At 34.7% G+C, this 20,862-nt stretch overlaps 2 non-coding genes across 2 annotated transcripts; both read right to left on the bottom strand.

The window, feature by feature from the left end:
• Window positions 1–540: 540 nt before the first annotated feature.
• TRNAT-GGU (transfer RNA threonine (anticodon GGU)) lies at window positions 541–614 on the bottom strand. The gene has a single exon. It is a non-coding gene; the product is annotated as a tRNA-Thr (tRNA).
• Window positions 615–8,961: 8,347 nt separating this feature from the next.
• On the bottom strand, window positions 8,962–9,035 carry TRNAT-GGU (transfer RNA threonine (anticodon GGU)). The gene has a single exon. It is a non-coding gene; the product is annotated as a tRNA-Thr (tRNA).
• Between the last annotated feature and the right edge of the window lie 11,827 nt (window positions 9,036–20,862).

Raw genomic sequence — 20,862 nt, forward strand, 5'->3', positions numbered from 1 at the left:
AGAAAATCCATTATCATCTTAACTCATTTAATTCGTATTTTGACAGAAGTGCTGTAGCAAAAAATCCACATAATGTCTTTACTTTACCCTATTACTTCTATGGTTATTGAGAAAAACAAACTACATTGACTCCAGAAGAGCAAATCAGGTGTTCTAACAAGTAATTTATCAAAATCATCTTTCCAGCTTACACTTTGGTGATTCAATAAGACAATGATTTTGTAAGAAAAATCTTCACACTTCAACAAGTTTTTCGTAATTCCTTACCTTTGTACTGATAAGATAACACCTGGTTTTAACATAACACAGGCTTCCACTTAAAAATGCTGCTAGGCTGCATTGTGCTGATTAGATATCACCTGAAACAACATTTACCTTCAGGTATTTTCTAAATGTTGAATAAATTGGCTTAAATCAAATTAAACTCACTTTAGAGATAATTGTTTCAGAGAAAATCTTGAAACCTTCCTTAAAATAGTTAGTTTGACATGTTGACTTCTCTACCTAAAAATCCCCTAAACTTGATTAAAAGAAGATTCTCGTCCCTGGGTGGGATTGAACCACCAACATTCCAGTTACCAGCCGAACACGCTAACCAATTGTGCCACAGAAACCCTATATGAGACATAAACAAACAACAGCTAAGAAACATTGATCTGGAAAGTTTCCTTGCCAAAGTTTATAAAGTCTCTAATCTGGACAGTTATTTTAGGATTTTTCGTTAATTAAAAGGAACACATTGCCATGTTTTTGTCATGAATCAACCCTTCTTGAGTTCTAAGCACTTCCATGAGCAGCAGAGTGGCGCAGCGGAAGCGTGCTGGGCCCATAACACAGAGGTCGATGGATCGAAACCATCCTCTGCTATGTGCTATTTTCATTTATCAAATCTAAAATTGGGATTGCTATTTTGACTTTTTTGGTCTTTGCTTATAGTAGAAAATCCATTATCATCTTAACTCATTTAATTCGTATTTTGACAGAAGTGCTGTAGCAAAAAATCCACATAATGTCTTTACTTTACCCTATTACTTCTATGGTTATTGAGAAAAACAAACTACATTGACTCCAGAAGAGCAAATCAGGTGTTCTAACAAGTAATTTATCAAAATCATCTTTCCAGCTTACACTTTGGTGATTCAATAAGACAATGATTTTGTAAGAAAAATCTTCACACTTCAACAAGTTTTTCGTAATTCCTTACCTTTGTACTGATAAGATAACACCTGGTTTTAACATAACACAGGCTTCCACTTAAATATGCTGCTAGGTTGCATTCTGCTGATTAGATATCACCAGGAACAACATTAACCTTCAGGTATTTTCTAAATGTTGAATAAATTGGCTTAAATCAAATTAAACTCACTTTAGAGATAATTGTTTCAGAGAAAGTCTTGAACCCTACCATAAAATAGGTAGTTTGACATGTTGACTTCTCTACCTAAAAATCCCCAAAATTTGACTAATAGAAGATTCTCGTCCCTGGATGGTATTGATCCACCAATATTCCAAGTAACAGCTGAACGTGCTAACCAATTGTGCCACAGAGACCCTATATGAGACATAAACAAACAACAGCTAAGAAACATTGATCTGGAAAGTTTCCTTGCCAAAGTTTATAAAGTCTCTAATCTGGACAGTTATTTTAGGATTTTTCGTTAATTAAAAGTAACACATTCCCATGTTCTTGTCATGAATCAACCCTTCTTGAGTTCTAAGCACTTCCATGAGCAGCAGAGTGGCGCAGCAGAAGCGTGCTGGGCCCATAACCCAGAGGTCGATGGATCGAAACCATCCTCTGCTATGTGCTATTTTCATTTATCAAATCTAAAATTGGGATTGCTATTTTGACTTTTTTGGTCTTTGCTTATAGTAGAAAATCCATTTTCATCTTAACTCATTTTAATCGTATTTTGACAGAAGTGCTGTAGCAAAAAATCCACATAATGTCTTTAATTTACCCTATTACTTCTATGGTTATTGAGAAAAACAAACTACATTGGCTCCAGAAGAGCAAATCAGGTGTTCTAACAAGTCATTTATCAAAATCATCTTTCCAGCTTACACTTTGGTGATGCAATAAGACAATGATTTTGAAAGAAAAATCTTCACACTTCAAAAAGTTTTTCTTAATTCCTTACCTTTGCACTGATAAGATAACACCTGGTTTTAACATAACACAGGCTTCCACTTAAAAATGCTGCTAGGTTGCATTCTGCTGATTAGATATAACCAGGAACAACATTAACCTTCAGGTATTTTCTAAATGTTGAATAAATTGGCTTAAATCAAATTAAACTCACTTTAGAGATAATTGTTTCAGAGAAAGTCTTGAACCCTAACATAAAATAGGTAGTTTGACATGTTGACTTCTCTACCTAAAATTCCCCAAAATTTGACTAATAGAAGATTCTCGTCCCTGGGTGCGATTGAACCACCAATATTCCAATTAATAGCCGAACGTGCTAACCAATTGCGCCACAGAGACCCTATATGAGACATAAACAAACAACAGCTAAGAAACATTGATCTGGAAAGTTTCCTTGCCAAAGTTTATAAAGTCTCTAATCTGGACAGTTATTTTAGGATTTTTCGTTAATTAAAAGGAACACATTGCCATGTTCTTGTGATGAATCAACCCTTCTTGAGTTCTAAGCACTTCCATGAGCAGCAGAGTGGCGCAGCGGAAGCGTGCTGGGCCCATAAGCCAGAGGTTGATGGATCGAAACCATCCTCTGCTATGTGCTATTTTCATTTATCAAATCTAATATTGGGATTGCTATTTTGACTTTTTTGGTCTTTGCTTATAGTAGAAAATCCATTATCATCTTAACTCATTTTAATCATATTTTGACAGAAGTGCTGTAGCAAAAAATCCACTTAATGTCTTTACTTTACCCTATTACTTCTATGGTTATTGAGAAAAACAAACTACATTGACTCCAGAAGAGCAAATCAGGTGTTCTAACAAGTAATTTATCAAAATCATCTTTCCAGCTTACACTTTGGTGATGCAATATGACAATGATTTTGTAAGAAAAATCTTCAAACTTCAAAAAGTTTTTCTTAATTCCTTACCTCTGTACTGATAAGATAACACCTGGTTTTAACATAACACAGGCTTTCACTTAAAAATGCTGCTAGGTTGCATTCTGCTGATTAGATATCACCAGGAACAACATTAACCTTCAGGTATTTTCTAATTGTTGAATAAATTGGCTTAAATCAAATTAAACTCACTTTAGAGATAATTGTTTCAGATAAAGTCTTGAACCCTACCATAAAATAGGTAGTTTGACATGTTGACTTCTCTACCTAAAATTCCCCAAAATTTGACTAATAGAAGATTCTCGTCCCTGCGTGGGATTGAACCACCAACCTTCCGGTTAACAGCAGAATGCACTAACCAATTGCGCCACAGAGACCCTATGTGAGACATAAACTAACAACAGCTAAGAAAGATTGATCTGGAAAGTTTCCTTGCCAAAGTTTATAAAGTCACTAATCTGGACAGTTATTTTAGGATTTTTCGATAATTAATAGGAACACATTGCCATGTTCTTGAGATGAATCAACCCTTCTTGAGTTCTAAGCACTTTCATGAGCAGCAGAGTGGCGCAGCGGAAGCGTGATGGGCCATAACCCAGAGGTCGATGGAACGAAACCATCCTCTGCTATGTGCTATTTTCATTTAACAAATCTGAAATTGGGATTGCTATTTTGACTTTTTTGGTCTTTGCTTATAGTAGAAAATCCATTATCATCTTAACTCATTTTAATCGTATTTTGACAGAAGTGCTGTAGCAAAAAATCCACATAATGTCTTTACTTTACCCTATTACTTCTATGGTTATTGAGAAAAACAAACTACATTGACTCCAGAAGAGCAAATCAGGTGTTCTAACAAGTAATTTATCAAAATCATCTTTCCAGCTTACACTTTGGTGATTCAATAAGACAATGATTTTGTAAGAAAAATCTTCACACTTCAACAAGTTTTTCGTAATTCCTTACCTTTGTACTGATAAGATAACACCTGGTTTTAACATAACACAGGCTTCCACTTAAATATGCTGCTAGGTTGCATTCTGCTGATTAGATATCACCAGGAACAACATTAACCTTCAGGTATTTTCTAAATGTTGAATAAATTGGCTTAAATCAAATTAAACTCACTTTAGAGATAATTGTTTCAGAGAAAGTCTTGAACCCTACCATAAAATAGGTAGTTTGACATGTTGACTTCTCTACCTAAAAATCCCCAAAATTTGACTAATAGAAGATTCTCGTCCCTGGATGGTATTGATCCACCAATATTCCAATTAACAGCCGAACGTGCTAACCAATTGTGCCACAGAGACCCTATATGAGACATAAACAAACAACAGCTAAGAAACATTGATCTGGAAAGTTTCCTTGCCAAAGTTTATAAAGTCTCTAATCTGGACAGTTATTTTAGGATTTTTCGTTAATTAAAAGTAACACATTGCCATGTTCTTGAGATGAATCAACCCTTCTTGAGTTCTAAGCACTTCCATGAGCAGCAGAGTGGCGCAGCGGTAGCGTGCTGTGCCCATAAGCCAGAGGTCGATGGATCGAAACCATCCTCTGCTATGTGCTATTTTCATTTATCAAATCTAAAATTGGGATTGCTATTTTGACTTTTTTGGTCTTTGCTTATAGAAGAAAATCCATTATCATCTTAACTCATTTTAATCATATTTTGACAGAAGTGCTGTAGCAAAAAATCCACTTAATGTCTTTACTTTACCCTATTACTTCTATGGTTATTGAGAAAAACAAACTACATTGACTCCAGAAGAGCAAATCAGGTGTTCTAACAAGTAATTTATCAAAATCATCTTTCCAGCTTACACTTTGGTGATTCAATCAGACAATGATTTTGTAAGAAAAATCTTCACACTTCAAAAAGTTTTTCTTAATTCCTTACCTTTGTACTGATAAGATAACACCTGGTTTTAACATAACACAGGATTCCACTTAAAAATGCTGCTAGGTTGCATTGTGCTGATAAGATATCACCAGGAACAACATTAACCTTCAGGTATTTTCTAAATGTTGAATAAATTGGCTTAAATCAAATTAAACTCACTTTAGAGATAATTGTTTCAGAGAAAGTCTTGAACCCTACCATAAAATAGGTAGTTTGACATGTTGACTTCTCTACCTAAAAATCCCCAAAATTTGACTAATAGAAGATTCTCGTCCCTGGGTGGGATTGAACCACCAATATTCCAATTAACAGCCGAACGTGCTAACCAATTGCGCCACAGAGACCCTATATGAGACTTAAACAAACAACAGCTAAGAAACATTGATTTGGAAAGTTTCCTTGCCAAAGTTTATAAAGTCTCTAATCTGGACAGTTATTTTAGGATTTTTCGTTAATTAAAAGGAACACATTGCCATGTTCTTGTGATGAATCAACCCTTCTTGAGTTCTAAGCACTTCCATGAGCAGCAGAGTGGCGCAGCGGAAGCGTGCTGGGCCCATAAGCCAGAGGTTGATGGATCGAAACCATCCTCTGCTATGTGCTATTTTCATTTATCAAATCTAATATTGGGATTGCTATTTTGACTTTTTTGGTCTTTGCTTATAGTAGAAAATCCATTATCATCTTAACTCATTTAATTCGTATTTTGACAGAAGTGCTGTAGCAAAAATACACATAATGTCTTTACTTTACCCTATTACTTCTATGGTTATTGAGAAAAACAAACTACATTGACTCCAGAAGAGCAAATCAGGTGTTCTAACAAGTAATTTATCAAAATCATCTTTCCAGCTTACACTTTGGTGATTCAATAAGACAATGATTTTGTAAGAAAAATCTTCACACTTCAACAAGTTTTTCGTAATTCCTTAACTTTGTACTGATAAGATAACACCTCGTTATAACATAACACAGGCTTCCACTTAAAAATGCTGCTAGCTTGCATTCTGCTGATTAGATATCACCAGGAACAACATTAACCTTCAGGTATTTTCTAAATGTTGAATAAATTGGCTTAAATCAAATTAAACTCACTTTAGAGATAATTGTTTCAGAGAAAGACTTGAACCCTACCATAAAATAGGTAGTTTGACATGTTGACTTCTCTATCTAAAAATCCTCAAAATTTGACTAATAGAAGGTTCTTGTCCCAGGGAGGGATTGAACAACCAACTTTCCAGTTAACATCTGAATGCGCTAACCAATTGCACCACAGAGACCCTATATGAGACATAAACAAATAACAGCTAAGAAACATTGATCTGGAAAGTTTCCTTGCCAAAGTTTATAAAGTCTCTAATCTGGACAGTTATTTTAGGATTTTTCATTAATTAAAAGGAACACATTGCCATGTTCTTGTGATGAATCAACCCTTCTGGAGTTCTAAGCACTTCCATGATCAGCAGAGTGGCGCAGCGGAAGCGTGCTGGGCCCATAACTCAGAGGTCGATGGATCAAAACCATCCTCAGCTATGTGCTATTTTCATTTATCAAATCTAAAATTGGGATTGTTATTTTGACTTTTTTGGTCTTTGCTTATAGTAGAAAATCCATTATCATCTTAACTCATTTTAATCGTATTTTGACAGAAGTGCTGTAGCAATAAATCCACATAATGTCTTTACTTTACCCTATTACTTCTATGGTTATTGAGAAAAACAAACTACATTGACTCCAGAAGAGCAAATCAGGTGTTCTAACAAGTAATTTATCAAAATCATCTTTCCAGCTTACACTTTGGTGATGCAATAAGACAATGATTTTGTAAGAAAAATCTTCACACTTCAAAAAGTTTTTCTTAATTCCTTACCTTTGTACTGATAAGATAACACCTGGTTTTAACATAACACATGCTTCCACTTAAAAATGCTGCTAGTTTGCATTGTGCTGATTAGATATCACTTGGAACAACATTAACCTTCAGGTATTTTCTAAATGTTGAATAAATTGTCTTAAATCAATTTAAACGCACTTTAGAGATAATTGTTTCAGAGAAAGTCTTGAACCCTACCATAAAATAGGTAATTTAACATGTTGACTTCTCTACATAAAAATCCCCAAAATTTGACTAATAGAAGATTCTCATCCCTCGGTGGAATTGAACCACCAACATTCTGGTTAACAGCTAAACGAGCTAATCAATTGCACCACAGAGACCCTATATGAGACATAAACAAATAACAGCTAAGAAACATTGATCTGGAAAGTTTCCTTGCCAAAGTTTAAAAAGTCTCTAATCTGGACAGTTATTTTAAGATTTTTCGTTAATTAAAAGGAACACATTGCCATGTTCTTGTGATGGATCAACCCTTCTTGAGTTCTAAGCACTTCCATGAGCAGCAGAGTGGCGCAGCGGAAGCGTGCTGGGCCCATAACCCAGAGGTCGATGAATCGAAACCATCCTCTGCTATGTGCTATTTTCATTTATCAAATCTAAAATTGGGATGACTTTTTTGGCTTTGCTTATAGTAGAAAATCCATTATCATCTTAACTCATTTTAATCGTATTTTGACAGAAGTGCTGTAGCAATAAATCCACATAATGTCTTTACTTTACCCTATTACTTCTATGGTTATTGAGAAAAACAAACTACATTGACTCCAGAAGAGCAAATCAGGTGTTCTAACAAGTAATTTATCAAAATCATCTTTCCAGCTTACACTTTGGTGATTCAATAAGACAATGATTTTGTAAGAAAAATCTTCACACTTCAACAAGTTTTTCGTAATTCCTTACCTTTGTACTGATAAGATAACACCTGGTTTTAACATAACACAGGCTTCCACTTAAAAATGCTGCTAGGCTGCATTGTGCTGATTAGATATCACCTGAAACAATATTTACCTTCAGGTATTTTCTAAATGTTGAATAAATTGGCTTAAATCAAATTAAACTCACTTTAGAGATAATTGTTTCAGAGAAAGTCTTGAAACCTTCCTTAAAATAGGTAGTTTGACATGTTGACTTCTCTACCTAAAAATCCCCTAAACTTGATTAAAAGAAGATTCTCGCCCCTGGGTGGGATTGAACCACCAACATTCCAGTTAACAGTCAAACACGCTAACCAATTGTGCCACAGAAACCCTATATGAGACATAAACAAACAACAGCTAAGAAACATTGATCTGGAAAGTTTCCTTGCCAAAGTTTATAAAGTCTCTAATCTGGACAGTTATTTTAGGATTTTTTGTTAATTAAAAGGAACACATTGCCATGTTCTTGTCATGAATCAACCCTTCTTGAGTTCTAAGCACTTCCATGAGCAGCAGAGTGGCGCAGCGGAAGCGTGCTGGGCCCATAACACAGAGGTCGATGGATCGAAACCATCCTCTGCTATGTGCTATTTTCATTTATCAAATCTAAAATTGGGATTGCTATTTTGACTTTTTTGGTCTTTGCTTATAGTAGAAAATCCATTATCATCTTAACTCATTTAATTCGTATTTTGACAGAAGTGCTGTAGCAAAAAATCCACATAATGTCTTTACTTTACCCTATTACTTCTATGGTTATTGAGAAAAACAAACTACATTGACTCCAGAAGAGCAAATCAGGTGTTCTAACAAGTAATTTATCAAAATCATCTTTCCAGCTTACACTTTGGTGATTCAATAAGACAATGATTTTGTAAGAAAAATCTTCACACTTCAACAAGTTTTTCGTAATTCCTTACCTTTGTACTGATAAGATAACACCTGGTTTTAACATAACACAGGCTTCCACTTAAAAATGCTGCTAGGCTGCATTGTGCTGATTAGATATCACCTGAAACAACATTTACCTTCAGGTATTTTCTAAATGTTGAATAAATTGGCTTAAATCAAATTAAACTCACTTTAGAGATAATTGTTTCAGAGAAAATCTTGAAACCTTCCTTAAAATAGTTAGTTTGACATGTTGACTTCTCTACCTAAAAATCCCCTAAACTTGATTAAAAGAAGATTCTCGTCCCTGGGTGGGATTGAACCACCAACATTCCAGTTACCAGCCGAACACGCTAACCAATTGTGCCACAGAAACCCTATATGAGACATAAACAAACAACAGCTAAGAAACATTGATCTGGAAAGTTTCCTTGCCAAAGTTTATAAAGTCTCTAATCTGGACAGTTATTTTAGGATTTTTCGTTAATTAAAAGGAACACATTGCCATGTTTTTGTCATGAATCAACCCTTCTTGAGTTCTAAGCACTTCCATGAGCAGCAGAGTGGCGCAGCGGAAGCGTGCTGGGCCCATAACACAGAGGTCGATGGATCGAAACCATCCTCTGCTATGTGCTATTTTCATTTATCAAATCTAAAATTGGGATTGCTATTTTGACTTTTTTGGTCTTTGCTTATAGTAGAAAATCCATTATCATCTTAACTCATTTAATTCGTATTTTGACAGAAGTGCTGTAGCAAAAAATCCACATAATGTCTTTACTTTACCCTATTACTTCTATGGTTATTGAGAAAAACAAACTACATTGACTCCAGAAGAGCAAATCAGGTGTTCTAACAAGTAATTTATCAAAATCATCTTTCCAGCTTACACTTTGGTGATTCAATAAGACAATGATTTTGTAAGAAAAATCTTCACACTTCAACAAGTTTTTCGTAATTCCTTACCTTTGTACTGATAAGATAACACCTGGTTTTAACATAACACAGGCTTCCACTTAAATATGCTGCTAGGTTGCATTCTGCTGATTAGATATCACCAGGAACAACATTAACCTTCAGGTATTTTCTAAATGTTGAATAAATTGGCTTAAATCAAATTAAACTCACTTTAGAGATAATTGTTTCAGAGAAAGTCTTGAACCCTACCATAAAATAGGTAGTTTGACATGTTGACTTCTCTACCTAAAAATCCCCAAAATTTGACTAATAGAAGATTCTCGTCCCTGGATGGTATTGATCCACCAATATTCCAAGTAACAGCTGAACGTGCTAACCAATTGTGCCACAGAGACCCTATATGAGACATAAACAAACAACAGCTAAGAAACATTGATCTGGAAAGTTTCCTTGCCAAAGTTTATAAAGTCTCTAATCTGGACAGTTATTTTAGGATTTTTCGTTAATTAAAAGTAACACATTCCCATGTTCTTGTCATGAATCAACCCTTCTTGAGTTCTAAGCACTTCCGTGAGCAGCAGAGTGGCGCAGCGGAAGCGTGCTGGGCCCATAACCCAGAGGTCGATGGATCGAAACCATCCTCTGCTATGTGCTATTTTCATTTATCAAATCTAAAATTGGGATTGCTATTTTGACTTTTTTGGTCTTTGCTTATAGTAGAAAATCCATTTTCATCTTAACTCATTTTAATCGTATTTTGACAGAAGTGCTGTAGCAAAAAATCCACATAATGTCTTTAATTTACCCTATTACTTCTATGGTTATTGAGAAAAACAAACTACATTGACTCCAGAAGAGCAAATCAGGTGTTCTAACAAGTCATTTATCAAAATCATCTTTCCAGCTTACACTTTGGTGATGCAATAAGACAATGATTTTGAAAGAAAAATCTTCACACTTCAAAAAGTTTTTCTTAATTCCTTACCTTTGCACTGATAAGATAACACCTGGTTTTAACATAACACAGGCTTCCACTTAAAAATGCTGCTAGGTTGCATTCTGCTGATTAGATATAACCAGGAACAACATTAACCTTCAGGTATTTTCTAAATGTTGAATAAATTGGCTTAAATCAAATTAAACTCACTTTAGAGATAATTGTTTCAGAGAAAGTCTTGAACCCTAACATAAAATAGGTAGTTTGACATGTTGACTTCTCTACCTAAAATTCCCCAAAATTTGACTAATAGAAGATTCTCGTCCCTGGGTGCGATTGAACCACCAATATTCCAATTAATAGCCGAACGTGCTAACCAATTGCGCCACAGAGACCCTATATGAGACATAAACAAACAACAGCTAAGAAACATTGATCTGGAAAGTTTCCTTGCCAAAGTTTATAAAGTCTCTAATCTGGACAGTTATTTTAGGATTTTTCGTTAATTAAAAGGAACACATTGCCATGTTCTTGTGATGAATCAACCCTTCTTGAGTTCTAAGCACTTTCATGAGCAGCAGAGTGGCGCAGCGGAAGCGTGATGGGCCATAACCCAGAGGTCGATGGAACGAAACCATCCTCTGCTATGTGCAATTTTCATTTAACAAATCTGAAATTGGGATTGCTATTTTGACTTTTTTGGTCTTTGCTTATAGTAGAAAATCCATTATCATCTTAACTCATTTTAATCGTATTTTGACAGAAGTGCTGTAGCAAAAAATCCACATAATGTCTTTACTTTACCCTATTACTTCTATGGTTATTGAGAAAAACAAACTACATTGACTCCAGAAGAGCAAATCAGGTGTTCTAACAAGTAATTTATCAAAATCATCTTTCCAGCTTACACTTTGGTGATTCAATAAGACAATGATTTTGTAAGAAAAATCTTCACACTTCAACAAGTTTTTCGTAATTCCTTACCTTTGTACTGATAAGATAACACCTGGTTTTAACATAACACAGGCTTCCACTTAAATATGCTGCTAGGTTGCATTCTGCTGATTAGATATCACCAGGAACAACATTAACCTTCAGGTATTTTCTAAATGTTGAATAAATTGGCTTAAATCAAATTAAACTCACTTTAGAGATAATTGTTTCAGAGAAAGTCTTGAACCCTACCATAAAATAGGTAGTTTGACATGTTGACTTCTCTACCTAAAAATCCCCAAAATTTGACTAATAGAAGATTCTCGTCCCTGGATGGTATTGATCCACCAATATTCCAATTAACAGCCGAACGTGCTAACCAATTGTGCCACAGAGACCCTATATGAGACATAAACAAACAACAGCTAAGAAACATTGATCTGGAAAGTTTCCTTGCCAAAGTTTATAAAGTCTCTAATCTGGACAGTTATTTTAGGATTTTTCGTTAATTAAAAGTAACACATTGCCATGTTCTTGAGATGAATCAACCCTTCTTGAGTTCTAAGCACTTCCATGAGCAGCAGAGTGGCGCAGCGGTAGCGTGCTGTGCCCATAAGCCAGAGGTCGATGGATCGAAACCATCCTCTGCTATGTGCTATTTTCATTTATCAAATCTAAAATTGGGATTGCTATTTTGACTTTTTTGGTCTTTGCTTATAGAAGAAAATCCATTATCATCTTAACTCATTTTAATCATATTTTGACAGAAGTGCTGTAGCAAAAAATCCACTTAATGTCTTTACTTTACCCTATTACTTCTATGGTTATTGAGAAAAACAAACTACATTGACTCCAGAAGAGCAAATCAGGTGTTCTAACAAGTAATTTATCAAAATCATCTTTCCAGCTTACACTTTGGTGATTCAATCAGACAATGATTTTGTAAGAAAAATCTTCACACTTCAAAAAGTTTTTCTTAATTCCTTACCTTTGTACTGATAAGATAACACCTGGTTTTAACATAACACAGGATTCCACTTAAAAATGCTGCTAGGTTGCATTGTGCTGATAAGATATCACCAGGAACAACATTAACCTTCAGGTATTTTCTAAATGTTGAATAAATTGGCTTAAATCAAATTAAACTCACTTTAGAGATAATTGTTTCAGAGAAAGTCTTGAACCCTACCATAAAATAGGTAGTTTGACATGTTGACTTCTCTACCTAAAAATCCCCAAAATTTGACTAATAGAAGATTCTCGTCCCTGGGTGGGATTGAACCACCAATATTCCAATTAACAGCCGAACGTGCTAACCAATTGCGCCACAGAGACCCTATATGAGACTTAAACAAACAACAGCTAAGAAACATTGATCTGGAAAGTTTCCTTGCCAAAGTTTATAAAGTCTCTAATCTGGACAGTTATTTTAGGATTTTTCGTTAATTAAAAGGAACACATTGCCATGTTCTTGTGATGAATCAAGCCTTCTTGAGTTCTAAGCTCTTCAATGAGCAGCAGTGTGGCGTAGCGGAAGCGTGCTGTGCCCATAACCCAGAGGTGGATGGATCGAAACCATCCTCTGGTATGTGCTATTTTCATTTATCAAATCTAAAATTGGGATTGCTATTTTGACTTTTTTGGTCTTTGCTTATAGTAGAAAATCCATTATCATCTTAACTCATTTAATTCGTATTTTGACAGAAGTGCTGTAGCAAAAAATCCACATAATGTCTTTACTTTACCCTATTACTTCTATGGTTATTGAGAAAAACAAACTACATTGACTCCAGAAGAGCAAATCAGGTGTTCTAACAAGTAATTTATCAAAATCATCTTTCCAGCTTACACTTTGGTGATGTAATAAGACAATGATTTTGTAAGAAAAATCTTCACACTTCAAAAAGTTTTTCTTAATTCCTTACCTTTGTACTGATAAGATAACACCTGGTTTTAACATAACACAGGCTTCCACTTAAAAATGCTGCTAGGTTGCATTCTGCTGATTAGATATAACCAGGAACAACATTAACCTTCAGGTATTTTCTAAATGTTGAATAAATTGGCTTAAATCAAATTAAACTCACTTTAGAGATAATTTTTTCAGAGAAAGTCTTGAACCCTAACATAAAATAGGTAGTTTGACATGTTGACTTCTCTACCTAAAAATCCCCAAAATTTGACTAATAGAAGATTTTCGTCCCTGGATGGTATTGATCCACCAATATTCCAATTAACAGCCGCACGTGCTAACCAATTGTTCCACAGAGACCCTATATGAGACATAAACAAACAACAGCTAAGAAACATTGATCTAGAAAGTTTCCTTGCCAAAGTTTATAAAGTCTCTAATCTGGACAGTTATTTTAGGATTTTTCGCTAATTAAAAGGAACACATTCCCATGCTCTTGTCATGAATCAACCCTTCTTGAGTTCTAAGCACTTCCATGAGCAGCAGAGTGGCGCAGCGGAAGCGTGCTGGGCCCATAACACAGAGGTCGATGGATCGAAACCATCCTCTGCTATGTGCTATTTTCATTTATCAAATCTAAAATTGGGATTGCTATTTTGACTTTTTTGGTCTTTGCTTATAGTAGAAAATCCATTTTCATCTTAACTCATTTTAATCGTATTTTGACAGAAGTGCTGTAGCAAAAAATCCACATAATGTCTTTAATTTACCCTATTACTTCTATGGTTATTGAGAAAAACAAACTACATTGACTCCAGAAGAGCAAATCAGGTGTTCTAACAAGTAATTTATCAAAATCATCTTTCCAGCTTACACTTTGGTGATGCAATAAGACAATGCTTTTGTAAGAAATATCTTCACACTTGAAAAAGTTTTTCTTAATTCCTTACCTTTGTAATGATAAGATAACACCTGGTTTTAACATAACACAGGCTTCCACTTAAAAATGCTACTAGGTTGCATTGTGCTGATTAGATATCACCAGGAACAACATTAACCTTCAGGTATTTTCGAAATGTTGAATAAATTGGCTTAAATCAAATTAAACTCACTTTAGAGATAATTGTTTTAGAGAAAGACTTGAACCCTACCATCAAATAGGTAGTTTGACATGTTGACTTCTCTACCTAAAAATCCCCAAAATTTGACTAACAAAAGATTCTCATCCCTGGGTGGGATTGAACCACCAAACTTCCAGTTAATAGCAGAATGCACTAACCAATTGCGCCACAGAAACCCTATATGAGACATAGACTAACAACAGCTAAGAAACATTGATCTGGAAAGTTTCCTTGCCAAAGTTTATAAAGTCTCTATCTGGACAGTTATTTTAGGATTTTTCGTTAATTAAAAGGAACACATTGCCAATTTCTTGTGATGAATCAACCCTTCTGGAGTTCTAAACACTTCCATGAGCTGCAGAGTGGCGCAGTGGAAGCATGCTGGGCCCATAACCCAGAGGTCGATGGATCGAAACCATCCTCTGTTATGTGCTATTTTCATTTATCAAATCTAAAATTGGGATTGCTATTTTGACTTTTTTGGTCTTTGCTTATAGTAGAAAATCCATTATCATCTTAACTCATTTTAATCGTATTTTGACAGAAGTGGTGTAGCAAAAAATCCACATAATGTCTTTACTTTACCCAATTACTTCTGTGGTTATTGAGAAAAACAAACTACATTGACTCCAGAAGAGCAAATCAGGTGTTCTAACAAGTAATTTATCAAAATCATCTTTCCAGCTTACACTTTGGTGATGCAATAAGACAATGATTTTGTAAGAAAAATCTTCACACTTCAAAACGTTTTTCTTAATTCCTTACCTTTGTACTGATAAGATAACACCTGGTTTTAACATAACACATGCTTCCACTTAAAAATGCTGCTAGGTTGCATTGTGCTGATTTGATATCACCAGGAACAACATTAACCTTCAGGTATTTTCTAAATGTTGAATAAATTGGCTTAAATCAAATTAAACTCACTTTAGAGATAATTGTTTCAGAGAAAGTCTTGAACCCTACCATAAAATAGGTAGTTTGACATGTTGACTTCTCTACCTAAAAATTCCCAAAATTTGACCAATAGAAGATTCTTGTCCCTGGGTGGGATTGAACCACCAACCTTCCAGTTAACAGCTGAACTGGCTAACCAATTGTGCCACAGAGACCCTATATGAGACATAAGCAAACAACAGCTAAGAAACATTGATCTGGAAAGTTTCCTTGCCAAAGTTTATAAAGTCTCTAATCTGGACAGTTATTTTAGGATTTTTCATTAATTAAAAGGAACACATTGCCATGTTCTTGTGATGAATCAACCCTTCTTGAGTTCTAATCACTTCCAAGAGCAGCAGAGTGGCGCAGCGGAAGCGTGCTGGGCCCATAACCCAGAGGTCGATGTATCAAATCCATCCTCTGCAATGTGCTATTTTCATTTATCAAATCTAAAATTGTGATTGCTATTTTGACTTTTTTGGTCTTTGCTTATAGTAGAAAATCCATTATCATCTTAACTCATTTTAATTGTATTTTGACAGAAGTGCTGTAGCAAAAAATCCACATAATGTCTTTACTTTACCCTATTACTTCTAAGGTTATTGAGAAAAACAAACCACATTGACTCCAGAAGAGCAAATCAGGTGTTCTAACAAATAATTTATCAAAATCATCTTTCCAGCTTACACTTTGGTGATGCAATAAGACAATGATTTTGTAAGAAAAATCTTCAAACTTCAAAACGTTTTTCTTAATTCATTACCTTTGTAATGATAAGATAACACCAGGTTTTAACATAACACAGGCTTCCACTTAAGAATTCTAGTCGGCTACACTGTGCTGATTAGATATCACCAGGAACAACATTAACCTTCTGGTATTTTCTAAATATTGAAAAAATTGGCTTAAATCAGATTAAACTTACTTTAGAGATAATTGTTTCAGAGAAAGTCTTGAACCCTACCATAAAATAGGTAGTTTAACATGTTGACTTCTCTACATAAAAATCCCCAATATTTGACTAATAGAAGATTCTCATCCCTGGGTGGGATTGAACCACCAAAATTCTGATTAACAGCCGAACGAGCTAACCAATTGCACCACAGAGACCCTATATGAGACATAAACAAACAACAGCTAAGAAACATTGATCTGGAAAGTTTCCTTGCCAAAGTTTATAAAGTCTCTAATCTGGACAGTTATTTTAGGATTTTTCGTTAATTAAAAGGAACACATTGCCATGTTCTTGTGGTGAATCAACCCTTCTTGAGTTCTAAGTACTTCTATGAGCAGGACAGTGGTGCAGCGGAAGCATGCTGGGCCCATCACCTAGAGGTCAATGGATCAAAACCATCCTCTGCTATGTGCTGTTTTCATTTATCAAATCTAAAATTGGGATTGCTATTTTAACTTTTTTGGTCTTTGCTTATAGTAGAAAATCCATTATCATCTTAACTCTTTTTAATTGTATTTTGACCGAAGTGCTGTAGCAAAAAATCCACATAATGTCTTTACTTTACCCTATTACTTCTATGGTTATTGAGAAAAACAAACTACATTGACTCCAGAAGAGCAAATCAGGTGTTCTAACAAGTAATTTATCAAAATTATCTTTCCAGCTTACACTTTGGTGATGCAATAAGACAATGCTTTTGTAAGAAAAATCTTCACACTTCAAAATGTTTTTCTTAATTCCTTACCTTTGTAATGATAAGATAACACCTGGTTTTAACATAACACAGGCTTCCACTTAAAAATGCTGCTAGGTTGCATTGTGCTGATTAGATATCACCAGGAGCAACATTAACCTTCAGGTATTTTCGAAATGTTGAATAAATTGGCTTAAATCAAATTAAACTCACTTTAGAGATAATTGTTTTGGAGAAAGTCTTGAACCCTACCATAAAATAGGTAGTTTGACATGTTGACTTCTCTACCAAAAAATTCCCAAAATATAACCAATAGTAGATTCTTGTCCCTGGGTTGGATTGAACCACCAACCAACCAGTTAACAGCCGAACGGGCTAACCAATTGTGCCACAGAGACCCTATATGAGACATAAACAAACAACAGCTAAGAAACATTGATATGGAAAGTTTCCTTGCCAAAGTTTATAAAGTCTCTAATCTGGACAGTTTTTTTAGGATTTTTCATTAATTAAAAGGAACACATTGCCATGTTCTTGTGATGAATCAACCCTTCTTGAGTTCAAAGCACTTCCATGAGCAGCAGAGTGGCGCAGCGGAAGCGTGCTGGGCCCATAACCCAGAGGTCGATAGATCAAAACCATCCTCTGCTATGTGCTATTTTCATTTATCAAATCTAAAATTGGGATTGGTTTTTTGACTTTTTTGGTCTTTGCTTATAGTAGAAAATCCATTATCATCTTAATTCTTTTTAATCTTATTTTGACAGAAGTGCTGTAGCAAAAAATCCACATAATGTCTTTACTTTACAATATTACTTCTACGGTTATTGAGAAAAACAAACTACATTGACTCCAGAAGATCAAATCAGGTGTTCTAAGAAGTAATTTATCAAAATCATCTTTCCAGCTTACACTTTGGTGATGCAATAAGACAATGATTTTGTAAGAAAAATCTTCACACTTCAAAACGTTTTTCTTAATTCATTACCTTTGTACTGATAAGATAACACCAGGTTTTAACATAACACAGGCTTCCACTTAAGAATTCTAGTCGGCTGCATTGTGCTGATTAGATATCACATGGAACAACATTAACCTTCAGGTATTTTCTAAATATTGAAAAAATTGGCTTAAATCAGATTAAACTTACTTTAGAGAAAGTCTTGAACCCTACCATAAAATAGGTAGTTTGACATGTTGACTTCTCTACCTAAAAATCCCCAAAATTTGACTAATAGAAGATTCTCGCCCCTGGGTGGGATTGAACCACCAACCTTCCTGTTAACAGCCAAACCCGCTAACCAATTGCGCCACAGAGACCCTATATGAGACATAAACAAACAACAGCAAAGAAACATTGATCTGGAAAGTTTCCTTGCCAAAGTTTATGAAGTCTCTAATCTGGACAGTTATTTTAGGATTTTTCGTTAATTAAAAGGAACACATTGCCATGTTCTTGTGATGAATCAAACCTTCTTGAGTTCTAAGCACTTCCATGAGCAGCAGAGTGGCACAGCAGATACGTGCTGGGTCCATAACCCAGAGGTTGATTGATCGAAACCATCCTCTGCTATGTGCTATTTTCATTTATCAAATCTAAAATTGGGATTGCTATTTTGACTTTTTTGGTCTTTGCATATAGTAGAAAATCCATTATCATCTTAACTCATTTTAATCGTATTTTGACAGAAGTGCTGTAGCAAAAAATCCACATAAAGTCTTTACTTTACCCTATTACTTCTATGGTTAATGAGAAAAACAAACTGCAATGACTCCAGAAGAGCAAATCAGGTGTTCTAACAAATAATTTATCAAAATCATCTTTCCAGCTTACATTTTGGTGATGCAATAAGACAATGATTTTGTAAGAAAAATCTTCACACTTCGAAAAGTATTTCTTAATTCCTTACCTTTGTACTGATAAGATAACACCTGGTTTTAACATAACACTGGCTTCCACTTACAAATGCTGCTAGGTTGCATTGTGCTGATTAGATATCACCTGGAACAACATTAAAATTAAGGTATTTTCTAAATATTGAAAAAATTGGCTTAAATAAGATTAAACTCACTTTAGAGATAATTGTTTTAGAGAAAGTCTTGAACCCTACTGTAAAATAGGTAGTTTGACATGTTGACTTCTCTACCTAAAAATCCCCAAAATTTGATTAATAGAAGATTCTCATCCCTGGGTGGGATTGAACCACCAACATTCTGGTTAACAGCCGAACAAGCTAAGTAATTGCACCACAGAGACCCTATATGAGACATAAACAAACAACAGCTAAGAAACATTTATCTGGAAAGTTTCCTTGCCAAAGTTTATAAAGTCTCTAATCTGGAAAGTTATTTTAGGAGTTTTCATTAATTAAAAGGAACACATTGCCATGTTCTTGTGATGAATCAACTCTTCTTGAGTTCTAGTAGAAAATCCATTATCATCTTAACTAATTTTAATCGTATTTTGACAGAAGTGCTGTAGCAAAAAATCCACATAATGTCTTTACTTTACCCTATTACTTCTATGGTTATTGAGAAAAACAAACTACATTGACTCCAGAAGAGCAAATCAGGTGATCTAACAAGTAATTTATCAAAATCATCTTTCCAGCTTACACTTTGGTGATGCAATAAGACAATGATTTTGTAAGAAAAATCTTCACACTTCAAAAAGTTTTTCTTAATTCCTTACCTTTGTACTGATAAGATAACACCTGGTTATAACATAACACAGTCTTCCACTTAAAAATGCTGCTAGGTTGCATTCTGCTGATTAGATATCACCTGGAACAACATTAACCTTCAGGTATTTTCTAAATGTTGAATAAATTGGCTTAAATCAAATTAAACTCACTTTAGAGATAATTGTTTCAGAGAAAGTCTTGAACCCTACCATAAAATAGGTAGTTTGACATGTTGACTTCTCTACCTAAAAATCCCCAAAATTTGACTAATAGAAGATTCTCGTCCCTGGGTGGGATTGAACCACCAATATTCCAATTAACAGCTGAACGTGCTAACCAATTGTGCCACAGAGACCCTATATGAGACATAAACAAACAACAGCTAAGAAACATTGATCTGGAAAGTTTCCTTACCAAAGTTTATAAAGTCTCTAATCTGGACAGTTATTTTAGGATTTTTCGTTAATTAAAAGGAACACATTGCCATGTTCTTGTGATGAATCAACCCTTCTTGAGTTCTAAGCCCTTCCATGAGCAGCAGAGTGGCGCAGCGGAAGCGTGCTGGGCCCATAACCTAGAGGTCGATGGATTGAAACCATCCTCTGCTATGTGCTATTTTCATTTATCAAATCTAAAATTGGGATTGCTATTTTGACTTTTTTGGTCTTTGCTTATAGTAGAAAATCCATTATCATCTTAACTCATTTAAATCGTATTTTGACAGAAGTGCTGTAGCAAAAAATCCACATAATGTCTTTACTTTACCCTATTACTTCTATGGTTATTGAGAAAAACAAACTACATTGACTCCAGAAGAGCAAATCAGGTGTTCTAACAAGTAATTTATCAAAATCATCTTTCCAGCTTACACTTTGTTGATGCAATAAGACAATGATTTTGTAAGAAAAATCTTCACACTTCAAAAAGTTTTTCTTAATTCCTTACCTTTGTACTGATAAGATAACACCTGGTTGTAACATAACACAGTCTTCCACTTAAAAATGCTGCTAGGTTGCATTCTGCGGATTAGATATAACCAGGAACAACATTTACCTTCAGGTATTTTCTAAATGTTGAATAAATTGGCTTAAATCAAATTAAACTCACTTT

Source organism: Taudactylus pleione, unplaced genomic scaffold (genome assembly GCF_031769625.1).
Source record: "Taudactylus pleione unplaced genomic scaffold, aTauple2 ptg000134l, whole genome shotgun sequence".
NCBI classification, from domain to species: domain Eukaryota; kingdom Metazoa; phylum Chordata; class Amphibia; order Anura; family Myobatrachidae; genus Taudactylus; species Taudactylus pleione.